The 16,950-nt window shown below is 40.9% G+C and overlaps 1 protein-coding gene across 2 annotated transcripts in view; it reads left to right on the top strand.

The window, feature by feature from the left end:
* The first annotated feature begins 2,752 nt into the window (after positions 1-2,752).
* INSC (INSC spindle orientation adaptor protein) overlaps positions 2,753-16,950 on the top strand; it is a 131,328-nt gene continuing 117,130 nt past the window's right edge. Inside the window, exons 1-2 of one of the 2 annotated variants that reach the window (XM_039553374.1) lie at positions 2,753-2,966; positions 8,389-9,110. The gene's annotated coding sequence lies outside the window, so the exon portion shown is untranslated. The remainder of the gene's footprint in view (positions 2,967-8,388; positions 9,111-16,950) is intronic. The other variant, XM_019282226.3, reaches the window with a different exon arrangement.

Here is a 16,950-nt window from a genome sequence, read left to right as displayed (position 1 = left end):
GCCAGCAAGAATTGTGATGTTAATTAGACATTAATAATGCAAGGCCTTGATGATTTTCCTATATTTTGGATATCAGAATGATTGGGAATTGTATTCAACATCAGGTGCTGGTGGTGGAGCTTAACAGTGATCTGCATCAATGCCAGGTGTCTGTTTGGGTTGTCCACTGCAGAGAGAAGGCATGGGAATGCTGGCAGCCTTTCTCTGCTGTGAGGAACATAAGGTTTGAGGGCCTTGCTTTCTAGGTTATGTCACCACAAGTCTTTTATTACTTAGGAGCTGCTCTGAGCACATAATTCACGGGTCTTTTGGTAAATTGCAAGCTCTCTAAATTATAGGATTTTGCTTGTCTTAAGAGCACCATACATCCTCAAGATGACTGGCATCACATTGGGGTAAGCAGAATTAAAATCAAACCCTCTGTGCTGGCCCAGGTTGGGAGGCACTGTCCTCTCCCCAGGAGGTGCAGGTGGAGCTGCTGTGGGTGCAAGGACAGGATTGCTCTGCCCCACACACTCACAGGGGCCTGGAGAGAAAGGCTGCCCAGGAAGGAGAAAGCTGTAAAAACAGCCACAGTTTTGCTATGGGAGAGGATGGCAAGGGGTTGAACTAAATATTGGACTCGGAACCTTGGAAGAAGAGGACTGGGACTAGTCCATCAGTAGGTGCTAGAGCAGATATGGGCAGGCTTGTAGGATATGGAATGGATGAAGCTGTGCTTATTCATGAAGTCTGAGGTAAAAAGGAGACAGAAGAAAGTTTATGGTTTATGGTTTCCTGGGTACCCCTGTGGCACTTCCTGAGGTAGATGCGTCTCTACCTGTCACCGGTGAAGGATTTCCAGGTATCCTGTATCTAAGAATTAAATGGAGAAATCCAATCCTATGTCAGCAAGGAAAGGGCTGAAAAGTTTCATAGAGACCCTGCCTTGTCCTTATCCTGCCTTCCCAGGTATAATTCAAGAAGAACTATGCCTTGGCATCCAGGGCTCATTTTACCCTTCTGCTGCACCCCTGTTCTCCAGCTTATGCTTCTTTCCTTCACATTTTTTTTGTCCCACTCTGAGCAAACATGAGAATTCAAGAATGGAATGATAGCATGTCATGTTCCTGGTTAGAGAAACCTGCACTGTAATGTGCCTGAGATGTTTCAAAGGGAAGGAACTTCCTCATCCTGCTGAAGCTTTAATAGCCCTTTGTCATTTCTGGTAACGTGTGGGTAGCAATCTACAATGTGCACCCTGTGCATCTACACAGAGGTTTTTTTAACTCCCTTTTTCATCCCTAAAACAAAACCAAATCTCTTCAGTTAGTTGAAAGCTGCATCTCAGAAGACCTGTGATTTGCTGAAGAAGATAATAAGTAACAAGATGTTAAAGAAAGAGCTTATTCCTTTTTTGCTTTGCAGTGTGAAAAGACTGGATCCTGTTACTCTAGAGACTAATTCAAAATGTAGCGTGAGAAAATTCCTATCCCAAGGACATTTACGTTGTAAGAGAAATTAAAAAATCCAAGCAAAAAAGCAACATGTAAGTTAAGAACCAGGGAACAGGGGGACAACAAGGGCTTATTTTCTTCTCTGTTAAAATATGTATTGTTTGTTCCTTGCAACCCTCCAACTTACTACTGCATGTGGATGAAGGCTTTAGCCTGAGGGATGATGACAGCCAGGACCAGCTCACTTCTTGGACTAAATCAGGAGGGAGATTTCTTTAGGAGCAGTGTGTAAGGTAGCCCAGCAGGCAGCTGTGGCTGGAGATGCCCTAAGACTGAGGCTGGGCAGGACCTTGAGACAGGGACTCAGACCTGCAAAGAAGACTAAAAATCAGTCCATAATGGAAAAGGGCAGTGATGGAGAACATCAGAGGAGGATGGATGAGAGCAGAATAGCAGCCCCTGTGAAAGGGACAGTGGATGAGGAAGTTGGAGCAGAGAGCAGAAGGCAGCAAGGACAAAAGTCCAGCCTCCTCGATGATGACAGAGTTTTGGGGAATTGAACTAAAAGCTTCCCTTGTGAGGAAAGTTCAGATCTGAAGAGCTCCATGGATCAGTCATGATGTACACTGAGTTTCAGAGTCAGCTTCCAGACTGAATGTACATGGGAAATGGCCATACTTTCTTACTGATAGAAGAAGAGTAAAAATTAAATGCAATAGAAGCCAAACATAATTTCCAAAATATTTTCCTACTTTACAAAGCCAGAAGTTTAGAAGGTTTATTTTGTAAGACAGCAATAGGCAAAATGTGAAGTACTTCTCAGGAAACACCTGTGTTGTGTAAAACCAGTAACATACCAGACATAACATGGGTGGTAAACCAAATTTTTAGTGCTCTGCATTATATCATTAAATTTCTTTACTAAAATTATTTGATTAAAAAATATCAGCCTATGTCTGTTGAAACTGTCTTAGTGTCTCAGTACTGACAACAATCTTCTTTTAAAAGAAAAGGTTTTTACAACTTTCTTCCAGTAAAACACATCTGGATTTTTAACCTCATTGAAAGTTTTTAATGAGCTTTTATATCAGACTGTATTGTAATGGAATTGCTATTTATCTCCAAATTTATCCAGTTCCTCCTTTCTGGACTATCTTACATTTATCAGGGTCTTTAATTACATTCCTCTACTAGCTGACCACTACAAAAATTGAAATCCTCACCACAAATCTGTAAAAATGTTTCCACTTGCATTGGGAGACAAAAATAGAATAATTCCATGTCTTTTTGGACGGATGCCTAGCTGAAACTATGCAGGGTTTGACTGACAAGAGGATGTAGTCTTTGCTGAGAGAACTTTCTTTAAGGTCCTTTCTATTCTTCAGGAACATTTAAGTAGATGAATGAAGAGAGGATTTATGCTAGTTTCCCTTCATTTTTGTTAACTCTGCCTGCTTTTTTGTAACTTTTGTCTCCTGCAACAAAATCTTTTCAGCTCTTCGGGCTTACTGAATATATAATCACAAGCTGGTAAGTAGTAACTTCAGAGAGTTTTGGTTTGAAATGGCACTCTATTCTTTTGTGTACAGCTGTGGTAGAGGAATAAAACCCCTTTGTGCAGATAAGAAAAAGCAGAATTATTTAAATGCTCAGTATTTGTCAGGGTTATAACTGTAAAGTGTAGTCTTTCAGTGGTGAATAAATACAGTTAACACAGAACTCAGCCTGCGAATGCAGTGGAGAGACTTTACTTGGGTAAGTTGGGAATTATTTTGCATCTGAGCGAGCTCTCCTCACTGTGCTGCACGGCACGTTATCCTTTTCCTGGGGAATGTGGATGGGAGCTTACCAAGCACAGCAGGTAATTGGCTGCTTCAGTTGGAAAAGCAGAGAAAGGATATTTGTTGGTATATACAACAAGAAAATGAGGAGAAATGGTAATTGCTATTGGGTGATAATATTTGTCCATAGTCCTCTGAGGTGTCTGTGAGATTAAACCCATAGAGGCACTTAGTAAAGGCAGTGAGTGTGTTAAATGTGAAGTTTAGGCAGTTGAGCAACTTTTTCTGTCAGTGCATTTTAGGCTGGAACTTTCATATGCTTTGAATATAAGAGAGGAGGTGAATGTGTGTGTGATAACACGGCTTTTTTGAATGATTTCTTCTGCTGTTCAGGGCTTGTGTTTCTGTATCTCAGTGTACATTTTTGTGTTGCTACTTTATTTGGAATGATAGCTTCATTTTGTGTGAATGGTCTTATCTGATGCCTGTGGAAAGTGAACATAGCTCAGCCTTTAGGAACTTTTTTCTGTATTTATAAACCTTGCATACGCTGTGGCAAGTATTTCCTCTTGGAAAGGAAAAGTTATTACTGGGTTAGGTACTTTTTCTCAGTTGCACATGTGGCAGTTTCTACAGGCAGACTAAAAAAAAAAAGCTGTAATGGTATATGTATGGCTTTTGTTTAAAGTGGTTTATGTCCAGATAGGGTGGGGAAGTGTGTTGGCAGTGTAAAGAGAGATGTACCAGGTTCCTCCTAAAACAGGGCCATTTTCATGGAAACCTCTTTGTTCTCTGCTTTTTCTCTCCCTTCTTTCTTTAACTAAATGGAGCATGTGGTTTAAAGTCAAGGCTGAGAGATACAAGAATAACATAAAATCTAACTTAATTTTCATAATATTGTGTAAAACCCCACATATCTGGGGTTTGCTATTCCAAAAATCTGTCCCTGTGGGTAAATATGTATGATGAATCTCCCTGGAGCTGACTGACACAAGAATATAATATTTACCTCAAAAATGTTTGCAGTTTTATGTTGCAGGATTCCAGTCCTTGGACAGTTTGATTTTAATTTGTTTCTTGAAAATCTCACCAGGAAAAATGTATACTTTGTTGGATGTTGAAATTGTGCTGCATGTGTAGAAAGAGACAAAAATGAAATATTTAATGGGTTTGGTAGGTCTACCTGGCTGTATGTAGGGAGGATACTTGGAAGACTGAAAAACAGATTATGCGTTTTTAGCATTTTACTACCTGTAACAAACAAAGGTTTGTTTCCTCCCCTTTGGTAAAGATGGAAAAGTGTTTCTTTTCTTCTTTTGTACACCCTTGTACTCTTGGAGGTGGCTTTAACTTTTCATCAGTGTCATATGAGGTAAAATGTCTATTAAAGCATTAAGGAAAATGGGGTTAAGACATGCACTGTCTAATAAAAGAAATTAGTATTTTTTGGCAGTCATCCTTTGGCCTGCGTGATTTTTTTCCAGAGGGCACTGACATTGCTCCTAGTTTCTTCAGGACTGTCATTCTGTGTGTGGACATGTTTTTTACCCATTGACCTTTCTTATTTATTTTCTCGAATGCCAAATACTTAATGTGTCATTTCTGGCAGAAAGTTCTGGTGATCAAAGAGGAAACAAAATTGGCTTGAAGCAAGTTGCTGGAAAGGCACACACAGGATGGCACAGCCATAGAAAGTTCTTTATTTTTCCTGCAGGAATTGCGTACCAGTCCTCATACCAACTTAATGAACACAGGAGGAAGCACATACTTTCCTGGGCCTGGAAAGCAAATGTGGTCTCAGAGTGCAAGGTTTACTACCAGGATAATCAGCTAGAGTGGAGCAAGCGACCGCCTGCCAACTTTCTTTTGCCTCCTGTGTACCTGGCCCAATTAACTCCATTCTTCATTCTTCAGTCATCTCCCCAGGTAGCTACCTGGTCTTAATGGGCCATAAAACCCATGGCACTGGCCCATATGGAAATGTTTCAGGGTGTAGGGGGTGTCTTAGCCCTTTGTAGGGGTCTCTGAGACTGTCAGGGGCAACAGTGCTGTCCAAAAGGAAATTCAGAGGATGTACCTGTGCACTGGATTACTGGAAGAGTCTCTTTGGGTAACACAGGTCATGAGATGAAGGCTGGATTAGTTTGGGAGAGCCACACAGAGGACCCAGTGGAGTAACTTCAGCTAAGCACAAAGGGAAGAACTTCAGCTGGGATTAGATACGGTTGTTCTTATCTCTTAAACAAGATTTCTTCTTTGCTTCTGCCTGCCTGCCTGCCTCCCAGGAGGGGGGATTAACCATAACTTTTCTAATTGGACTTGTAAATGGATTGCGCTTAGTTACAGCAGCTCAGTTCTTTCCCTGCCATGGCCCCTGTGCTTCCTGGACTCCAACCCTCCATCTGCAGAGGTCCATGGGGTGGGAGGTAGCAGGGAGCAGATGGTCTGGTGAAAGACATTCATTCTGCAGACCTCAGATTCCAAAGACAAAGCCCTAGAAAGGCCTGAACTTCTGCAGGTGAAGCTCCGCAGGGAGAGAAAGCACGTCATGCTGTGATCCCAGCAGAAGGAAAGAGATCCACAGCTTTTGGATAGGCTCATGCTTGAAAACATTTTAGCAGGCTTGTGACCTTTAAAAGAGATTAGAGCTAGCTATTAGTTTATTTCTACCTCCGATATTCAATTGAGTGGGCGCTCTATATTAGCTGTGAATAGTATGCAAGTGCTATTTCACAGAAACTGTGTAGAGCTAAGGAATGTATTTGATTATCTATAACTACTCCTTGGGGTCTTCCATGGAGATGTGCTTAAGATCAGGATATAATCCAGAGCATCAGAATTGAAACTATTGATTGAAACTGGAGCAGATCTCTGGGACTCTGCAAAAATTTAGGGCTAAGCCAAACTTTTCTCAGATCCTGCCTTTCTTTGCATATTTCTGAGTGTACCCTTGGAATCCAGTTGCTCTCATGAGGACTGAGAATTGGAAAGGTGGATTTCTGACTCATATTTTTCTGGGAAAATTGAGACATATTGGGATAAGACACCTGCTCTGTGTCACTCTAAGTCACCTAGGAAATTTAGAACATTTTGTGAATTTAAACCTGCCTACCTCTCCTGTCATACAGAAAAAACCTGTGGAATCAAATTTACTTCTCAAACATTATTATTTTTACACCTTCATCCTCAGTTAGCTCAAGTGACAAAAATCTTGTTTTGGTGGTTGTGAGCTCTTTCATGTGGAGCTGCACATGATAATTTCTGATACCAGAATTACAGCTTATCAAAATTGCAATAATTCAGAGTTACTGAGATTTTTTTTCCCCCCCAGATCTAACAGAGACCAGGGAAAAGCTACTTCTAGAGAAATGATGCTGTTTTTAAATGCTCACATCGCCAGACTCTGCACCCTGGCAGAGTGCCAGTGTAGTTAGTAGAGTCACATAAATTTGTCCTTGGTCAGGAAAAGCCCTCATAATTTTAAGTAAGTCATATCTACATGAAATAATAATAAAATCTGTGAACTTGTATCATACAAGCATGCCTGGAGAGGGATGAGATTAAAACTGGAGATGCTGGTACCTGTCAGATTAATTTAGTGACCTTGATTTGCAAATCCGAAGTCACTGACTTCTAGAATTCTTAGGGTAAACTAAAATGGTGATGGGTCTCTGAGAGCCAGAAACTGCTCACTCTGATGCTTTTTGTATTCTTGGTTAGGAAGGAGTTAAAACCAGTGCTGGACGTGAACTGAAATATTCAGAGTAAGAGTTTTCCAGAGGGGGCGGTGCTGATTGAGGGTGGACTTAGCACTTTCTGCTGTTCTCTTGCTCTCAAACTGTGAAAGGTGTAACAAACCCACTGGCTGTGAGGGCTCCCAAGGAATGGCTCACAAAAAAGTAATTTGGTATTGGCCTAGTTCAAGAATTCTCAAAAAAAGTCAGCCCTGGCTTTGAGCTGGAGCACAGTCCCTGGTGGCTGACAGCCATCCTGCCTTGCCCATGCCAGGCTGTCAGGCTGTCCAGCTCAGGTCCATGGGGAGCAGCACCCAAATCCTTGATTTGACTTTGTGTGTTAGCTGGGACAGAGATATGCTGCCCTGCTCAGTGCAGAGGAGCAGGGCTAGTTAAAATGTTTCACTGCTGTAATTTCAGCTGAGAAAACATGAAAAGGAATAAAAATCAGATCATCTGGGCAGCATGGGCTCTATCTCCCATTAGGGATTTGCCACAGGAAGACAGTGCACCTTGTCTGAGGCAGGAATTCTGACTCTGGCCAGGGTTTAAACCCCCATTTCTTTCCACAGCTATGCACCAGATACACCCTCTCTCACCAGCTTTGTGTCTCCCCTTGTGAGGATGCAATCTTGCTTCTCCAGGCAGCAGCTGCCAAGGTCCCAGTGCTGCAGGGAGGTCATTTCCAGGGCTAGACCCGGAGAGGCAAAAGCAGGAGTACTGAACAAACCTTGGCAAAAACTGATCATCCCTTGGTTAAAGTCTTTATTCCTCTGGCCTGCTGAAGGTCTGCTAAGGGAGCCAGAGCACTCATGAAGATCTGCAGCTGCCTGTGTGTGCCTGGTTAAAACTCACTCAGGCAGTATGGCTGTGTCTGTTGTCTCATCCACTCTAAAACATGTTGTCCCATGTTAATGATCCTTGTCACATATGTCAGAAGTGATGTATGATTAATAAATAGGAATATTTCATGTGTTGCCTTTGATACTGCGTCAGTCAGACAGTGACAGGGCGCAAGCTGTGCTCACAGAGCCCTTACTGCAGGTGGAAACTGCACTGGGGTCCTCACTGCAGCACACCGAGCTGGTGACGAGGCATAAAAACTTGCATTCAAAAAGTGTCTTGGAAGTATTTCTTGGGAACAGAACATATTACAAGTAGTGTATTTCCAACGTGCGAGGGCCACTTTAGTAATAGCTTTTCTGTTAGCTAATTTCTGTCCTTAGGAGGAAGTGGCTTCCTTCCTCTCTTCATCTAACTCCTTTGCTGTGTTGACCTTCACCTGTATGACTCGCTCCCTGAAATCCTCTCGGGAGGATCAGTGTCAGTTCTAATAAGCCAGCTGTCACTTTACACCAAACAGAAAGTAAGTGTTTCATTTGTTAAATGGGCCAGGAGAACCCAGTGGCTTTTCCTACCATCCTTTTTTTTTTCTAGGGGAAAGCGTTTTGCTTTGACGTGACTGAAAGCGCATAAAGCGGATTTGAAGCTGCAGATTTAAGTGTCTTGAATGAAGACTGCCATGTAAGGCTTTTCTTTATTTATCAGTTGTACTGAAACACGATCAGCCTTACAGCGCAGGGTCTGGGCACAATGAGTTTTCTTGTGTTTCCAGGCAGAAGATAAGGGATACGCCATGAAAGGAACACACTGGGAATGTCTTTCCTTTAGAAAGCTGCACAGGAAGACACAGGAAAAGCAAGATTGTTACACTGAGCTCTTGGCTGCCAATGCGGGGTGCAACACTGCTTCTTGTTGGGAGTTTTGCCATTGACTTGATTGCGAGCAGGACAGCTTTCCTCTGTCACAGCTGTTTATTTGTTGCTCCCCTTCCACTGCTTTTTGGTGCTGACAAGCACAACCTGTGCCTGTTCACCAGCTTGCACAGGTGGGTTATATTTACACCACTAAGCTTGGAAAGTATTTGAGAGTGGAAGTTAAGGGGAGTACATTTTCTTTGTGCCTTTTACACAGAAGCTGGTGTCTGAATTCAGCAACTTGTGGAGCACAGGCTTTAAATGGTGCTTGACAAATGGGAAATTAGTGTATGTCACTGACTGACCACCACCGTGGAGAGCACCTTGAGACAGGAAGAGAAAGTGGCAGCTCCAACGTATGAGAGAAAGGCCATGGTTTATCTCTGTGAACGTGGAGGTTGTGTAAGTATGGCTGCTTCTGGGGATTTGACTCTGTGGTGGGGATTTTGAAGCTGAAAACAGGGCTGTGTGTGGAGCTAGATGATGACAGTGAAACATTACCTGCTGGCTCTGCAGTTAAGCTCTGTGAAGCCAGCCCCTCTTCGCAGGAGAGGCAAGGCTGCTTGGCCATGCTCCTGAGGGTAGTGGCTGCTTGGCTCTCAGGGCAGCTCAGAACCTTTTGTTCAGTATTGTTTGGAGGTACAGCATTGCAGTAACATCCCACAGGCTCTCCTTTCCCTGTGCACAGCCTCCCAGGAGCTCTTCAAACTTCTGTTGTCACTGCTGTTCCACAGGAGCCTTTGCCAACAGAGGCTAAGGGACAGCAAGCTGTTTAGTGTGTGTTACAGGAGGCTGCCCAAGCTTTACCCTGGATTTCCTTCCTGGCTGCAGAAGTGGGGAGGACAACTTGCCTCTTGTTCCTCTGGGCATTTAGCTTGTCCTTGTCTCATGATCTGCATAGGCTGGAGGCTCAGGGCCAAAATCTTTCTTCATTAGCACTCTAATTTATACTCTAAACTAAGTGTTTGCAGTAACTGAAATAGATATCTGAGAATGATTTCAAGATACTTAAATCTAGTTAAGTATCCAATGTACCTTCCCTCAGGCTGAGTGAGCTTTGAAACTGTGTATGTATGACAAATATACATGTGTCCTCCCTTGTGTGGGGAAAGGCCTTTAAAAGTTCAAATCTAAAACCCTGTGCTTGGCCCTGCTCTGCAATGAGCATCTGTAAATTGCAAAGAGGAGGTTCTGGCTTTGTTTGTTCAGATTTTATGTTGGATTTTTTCTTGGATGTGTCTGCTGGATGTGTTCCTAAGGCTATGACTTGCAGAGAGTGGTGAATCTGCTATCTAGTAGTGTTTCTTCTTGTGTTTTTGTTTTTCCCCTTGGTCCACTTCAAAAAACTACAAAATGGCGCTACCTAATCTTCAGAAAAAACCTAAACAACCTACCACCAAAACTTCTGTCCATAGCAATACTGCACCCTAAAAAAATACCCTGTAGCCACTAAGCCACACAGCTTTGAATAATTCACTTTCTCAAAGACAGCTGAAGTTTGTGGCTTTTCAAGTGAATGGAATTGGAGCCCACAGAATCATTGTCTGTTCAAGCCATTGCCCAGGTGGGAAGCGGTGCTGGGTAATGAGCCAAAACTTTCTATATAAAAAGAAAAAAGGATAGCTTCATTTTCAAGAGGTCTAGGATTGGATTTATTTTAAATAAAAGTGTGTTTATAAGTGTATGACTATACAAACATATATGGAAACAACAACAGATAATCAGCCTGAAAAATGCGTAAGCAACAGATGTCTTTCAGCATGTGCCACTTGGATGTAAACCTAGAAACACACAGCAGGTTCTTTTGTGGTTAGATCTCATCATCTAAGGGAAGTCAAGTAATTCATAGTCTTGGTGTAATTCCTTGCTGTTGTATTTGGAAAATAGGCAACACACAATTCAAAAGATGGTTCAGACTTTTTATCTTTGATAAAACTTGGTCCGTGTCATTCCCTGTGGATGTGAGGAGAGTTGTTACTTAGGAAAGTACAGTGTTCCCTTGTGTAGGTATAAGGCTCTGCTGCCAGTTAATTCAGTATGCTCTGAGAGTACTGAAACTGGGCCACTGAACACTTGTTGATGTTTAATCAAATTGTGATTTATGGACTCAGACTTTCTTCTGAACTTTATATTACTTAGAGCCTAAGTGACAGTTTCTGTCCTAGAACAAGAAGCCCATTTTGATGTGATATAGCACATTTTTCATACAGTGAGCCTACCCATTGCAGAATTTTCTCTTGTCCCAGGTGTAGGGGTTTTACTACTTGTAGTCTGCATATATGAATTAATAAAAATATAGGAGTCCTTCTTATTAACTTGTGGTCTAGATGTGGATTTAAGGCTTTATAATCTTGGACATTAAAAAAACGCCTTGGAGGAGAGGATTTAAAACATCAGCATCCTCAAATTGTCTCTGAAAATATTCTCAATGTTTTTGGCTGGAACACCACCTTACTCTCATCATTTACATTAGCCTTTCTGCAAGCCAGTTGTGAGAAAGCTTTCCCGGACAGAAAACTACCTTTCTCTGTTCCATATGTTAAGGATTAACTGGCCTAGTAACTTTAGGAATGCATTTCCCTTTCCTAACTGTATTCTTCAGAAAAATGCTGTAGGTAGGAATCCATAGCAATCACTGAGTATGATGATCCTGAATGTCCTGCTGCAGAGGCACTACCTGTGCAAAAGAGTACAGCTCTTGGGAAATGAGTTACCACAAGAAAAGAAACAAAACCAAGCCTCAGCTGGCTGGACAGTCAATACTGGATGATTTGGTGGGCAAATCTAAATCACTGCTTTTTTAGTCCAGTGTAATTTTGAAATTAGTAATGTGTTTGAAGCTGGGATAAATCTTCAGTATGCTTCCTGGTAAAGTGTCCTCTAAGCTTTCACTGCTATTTTTTTGTCCTCTATAAATGGAAAGGCAATGAACTGCCTATGAAATGCAGAATTTGGAGACAAAATTGTGATTATGTTCTATATGTGCAATATGTGCTTTGCACTTAGAAGCTGCAACTGAACTTGTAATGAATGACCTATTGTCATAACAAGGGATGCATATTTGCATTGAATCCCATTTAGCACTTGGTTTTCTATGCTTTGGAAGGTGGGGTGATTTTTAATTGGTTTTTTTTTCTGCTCAACTAGAAATAGGTGTGCATGTTAGCTGGGTTTATTTTTAGGGGTGAATGGAGTATGAAAAAAGAAGCTTGCCTCATAATTACTGTGTGAGTGGAAAATGTTAGGTGTATGTTAGGATTAATACAGCCAACACCTGTGAGAGCTGTTTCAGTCAAACAGCAGATGGTGTAAATTCCTTAGTAAATAATTTGGAGTTAGTATTCCTATTCTGAGTAGTATGAATCTGTCCTCTCCCCCACTTTCTTCTTTTAAGCCCTCCAAATCTGCTTTCCTTTTCTGTCTCTAAAATGATCCCCAAGCCCTCACTCTCTGTTGATCCAAAAAAGAGTACAACTTCCCGTTGAGACCTTTGGAATAGCTGTGTGCAGTAAAGATTATCTCCTGTTGGATCTGTTAATCTGCAGCAAAAGTTTTGATTTATGAAATTATTTTCACCATATTCTGCAGGACCCAGCACAAGTTGCAGAAAGGTCAATGATGAAAAAGGCCTGGGTACTGCACACAGGTCCAAAACAATGTAACAGTAAATTGCAGTGCTGGTAAGTGTCTTGTTGGTTTGAAGGGTGGCAATGTGACAAAAATAGAGTCATTGTCTCAGTCTGAGTGTCATGGAGAGGGTTTTGTGCAGATATGAAAGCAAAGAGAGGAAATGCTGTAAATTTTCAGTACTACTATGAAGTCTTTTACTCACCTGTTAGTGTTGCTTGTTCATAATAAAGTACAAAAGCGGTGAAACAGTTTGGTCATAGTTATGAATGTGCCACTACTGCGTTTTTTTAAAAACAAAAATAGGGCAAATACAAAAAATAGGGAGGACAGGGGTGTTGAATCTCTTTCAGTTTGATCATTTAAATTTCTAATGCTTCTGGATCTTCCATACTCCCATCATGGTGATGAGTGGAAGTCAAACCACCACTTTAATTCTGATGCTGATCTGGGCATGGCAATAATCAAGATGGGGTTTGATGTAGATTGACAGAAATGTTCTGGTTGCAGCACAAGTCCTTGTCCAAACTAAAGTCAAAGGTGGATGGCTGCTCTCTGGGCGCTGAGGATTTTGTTTTGTTACTGGATGAATAGATGAGAGAGGAATTTAGTTTCTTTATGAAGTTTCTTCATTCAGTTGTCTTTAGGGAGCTATTTTAAGACAAAGAAGAAAAGCAAAAGCCTTGTTCTAGAGGTGAAAAGAACAGTGGAACTTCAGAATCCTATAAACTGCTTTTTAAAAATGATCCTACTCATAGACTGCCTGAAGTGAACACTATTTTTGCCTCTTTTGAGTTATAACTTTTAGTGAGAATGCAGCTGCCCGCTGTGCAGTGCTCAAGAGCAGTGCCAGAGCTCATGGACTAGTGCTCTGTTCCACCTCCCACTAAAACCCCACATACACAGAAAAATGACCTGGTGGCAGGATGTGATCCAGATAATGTCACTGGATTCAAGAATATTCTTTTCCTTCTCGTAGTTCCTGGGTGGTTTCCATGGATAAACATGCCATCTAAATGAGGTACTTATAAAAATGTGCATTTTCCTAGAGTGAGGTTATTTCACAAACACCTGGTGGCAGATTTTGGAGTTATTTCTGTGCAGAGGCTGGCAATAATGCCTCAAGGACAGACAGAAGAACAGTTTTAGATTTAATCAGGTTCCCTATACCTTGAGTTCCTCTTCATGGTTTCTGCCTTTATGATCCTAGTCGACAGCTCTTGCACTTAATGAGATAATTTTGGCTTTTCTCTTGAATCTCGCATTTTTTTGGATCCAGCTAGGAAGTCTCATTATTTGTTTCTATTTTTAGCAGAAAACGGAAACTGTCCCTCTCAAAACTGGAGCACAACAAACTACATCATAAAACAGTAGTAAATAAAACTTATTATAAACCAAACAAAAACTTTGTATAGTATTGCGAATCTCTGTACCATTTTGTCAAAGGCAGACCACAGCTTAATTGAGCTTTCAAAATAGAAAAAATAAATTAATCAAATCTATTTCTATGGAAAATAAATGAGGCACTTCTTATCGCATGAATAAATTGTTCCTTTAGAATATTGTTTTGTACCATTATGGCTTCAAGTACCATTTATGTTGTCTGCTAATGAAAGGTGTCTGTAGCAGCTAACACACCAGGTATGGAAAGGGCTCAAAATTCCCAATTCCTTTCAAAAGTGAATACAGTGTGTCAGAAAGGAGAGGAGAAGGGGGAAAAGAGTAAGGAGCTAGAACTCTTTAATAACAAGAACTAACCTGGGGAGAAAAGTTCCTATAGAAGTATAATACATAAAGACTTTTTCACACTGCCTCAAGTTTTTGTTAAAAATGTATTCAAGATTTATAAAGATTTTTTCGATTTAAAATACTTTTTTTTTCCCTTCTCTCTCCCCTCTCACAGTGTAGGTACCTCCAAAATAAGTTGAAGGAATGGGCACAGTGGTAATTGGTTTGAAGAAAATGAGACAGGGAGGCAAAAATTGAAAAATATTGCTAAAGAGGGATTTGCTTTAAGGAGGCAACTGACCCATCTCAGTGTTTTAAAAGTATTATTTGAGCTTTCAGGCTGTAGTAGCTCAATGGCTTTATTAGTTGTTGCATATACTAGATATAAGTAACTATAACTCTAGATTTTGGAGAAATACTGACGTGCAACTCTATTTGCCAAATCGATATGTTCATTACTTGTTGCGGATTTGATTCCACAAACGAAGTGCCCATGGGTGGTGATGAGATCATATCTGAAATACCAGACGAATTCTGTCATGGCTCCAGGTCTCTGCAAAGCAATGCCTGACTCCCTTTGACCTGGCTGATGGCTGGTATTTCTGGAAAGAATATTTAAGTTTGTGGATGTTCATCTTTTATTTATTTATTTTTTTTTCCCTTCCCAGAAAGCCCAAAGGCCCCCAGGGCAGGGTCTTCTTGGAGGGGAGACCTGTAGTTTGGCTTGGCTCAACCTCTGATTTATTGAGGCTGAACTGCTTCACAGTTTCCAGTAAAAAACAAAAAAGCACATTTGTGTCAAAGACTTTTTATTTTTATTTTGATTGCTGTGGAGTTTAACTGCCTCAAACTGGGGCCAGCCTTTGTTCTGTCTTGCAGTTAAGTAACTCTGGCATTTATGATAGCCTGCAATTACTGTACAAACTATCATTTTTCCATTTCAAAAGTTAACATTTCTCCATGCTTGCAGCATTATCTCAGATACCACAATTATGTGCATCCTCAGGAGGAGGAAATGGCTGTGGCACATCACATACTGTGGTGTGGTGAGTGTAGGGAAGTGTATTTTGGGGGTTTCTCTGATAAGTGTTCTTGTGGAGCCAGGTTTTCATAAGTGTCTGATGAGAAAAGTTAGTTCACAGCACATACTGTAATGCCTTTCCTAGGAAGGTTTGTGGCTATTCATTCTTAAGTGATTTAAACATGTAGGTAGGAAGGGTAAATACAAGGTAAATTACAGCAAAAATAAACTAGTGAATACCCAAAGCCTCATGTAGTCTGAGGCACACATGAGAACGTGATCCAGGAGTCAAGAAAGACCAAAAAGTGTTTCTAAGTAGGCAATGGTCTCAAACATTTGAAATTAAATCCAATGTGCAAGGAAACCACTTCCTACAGGAACTGCTAAAAGAGCAGGTTCGCTGTGGCAGGCCTGGGAAAACAGTGCTGTGCTTGATTTGTTTGTTCTGATTTGCTCTTTGGCTTACTGGAATTTTTGGAGTTCAAGCTCAAATATGTGGTACCTACAAGCAAAGCAAGAATAAATCCCTACCTTGCCTTTTTGTCAGGGGTTTGCTATTTATTTTTTCAGGCAATCTGCAATCTGCATATGACACAGAGCACGTGGGAAGGCAGGGATTTTCGTCATTGGTCTCAGATGAGCTGAGTTCCTGATGGCTTCAGTGCTCTGGAAACTGAGGGATATTTGCAGATGGATTTGGATTTATAAGATGTGCTGCAAAAATAGATGCAATTTTAAGGAAACCTTTCACAAGAGGCATATAAATTCTTCTGCCTTTTGCCAATGTATTAACTAGGGATGTTGAAAAGTTGTGTCAGTCTCTCCTTTGCCAGAAGCTGTGGGGGAGAACTATGTTACAGCCTTTAAGTATGACAGCTTTCTATTCTTGTAGAGCTAATCTGTCAAGTCAATTTTTTCATGACCAACTTTTTACAGGTATGTAGATTAATTGTTTATTATATAAATGTAGTCCAAGGTCACTGTTAGTTTATTTTTCTTTAACATTAACATAGAAGTAAGTGTAACCTGTTCTAATGCTTTGATGGTTTGATGTACTAGGATGGCCAAATACTTCAGTTTTTCTTTTTGCTCTTTCATGACTTTGAGACAGCTGGTAAACACTTGCTTCATTCTGCATAAAGGATGGAATCAGCTGTGTTTATTGTTGAACAATGTAGTGTTGATTTGGTGAGGAAGAGATTAAAAAGACCCAGGGAAATACAATCCCAAAGCTTGGCTGACATCACTGTTTGGCAGCCCATTTAATATAGGAAGCCTTGTCTCCTCCTCAGAGTTCTTTGGAGTTCAGGAGAGGCCTGTCTTGTATTCACTCTGCTTGTCCTGGTCTGATCCATGGCTTTGCTCTTGTCTGGTGGAGGGAAGGCTGCAAAACCTTCCTGCTGCAGCATCACTACCTAAGGCCTTCTCTCCCAAAGACCACACACTGCATTTTATGTGGCTTCTGCTGTAATAAATCACATAAAGCAGTCCCTCATACAGGGCTTGTAAAAGCTGACTTTTTGTTTTGTCTAAATGGTGGTCTGAATAGTGCCTGTACTCCATGCACCTGTCGGGTATTAATAGGAGAAAAACAGGATACAGTTTAAAACTTAAATTTTATAATGTTGTCCATTTTAGTGTTGCCATGGAAGGTGACAACACCTTGAAAAGAGAGATTTACTCTGGATTTTAGTTTGTGTGGTTAATGATATGTTCACATGAGAAGTAATTAAATGCACAATGGTTTCTTAATATATTTATAAAAAATTAGTGGATGGCCAGTTAGATAAATTAATCACAAAATGATGAAAAGTCTAGTAGAAATCTAATTATGAGTGAAAATAGATTCAGTTCTGCAGATGTGGG

The sequence above is a fragment of the Corvus cornix genome, chromosome 5 (genome assembly GCF_000738735.6).
Source record: "Corvus cornix cornix isolate S_Up_H32 chromosome 5, ASM73873v5, whole genome shotgun sequence".
Taxonomy (NCBI): Eukaryota; Metazoa; Chordata; class Aves; order Passeriformes; family Corvidae; genus Corvus; species Corvus cornix.
The sequence above is the reverse complement of the archived record's forward strand: the minus strand, read 5'-3'. Positions and strand labels throughout refer to the sequence as shown.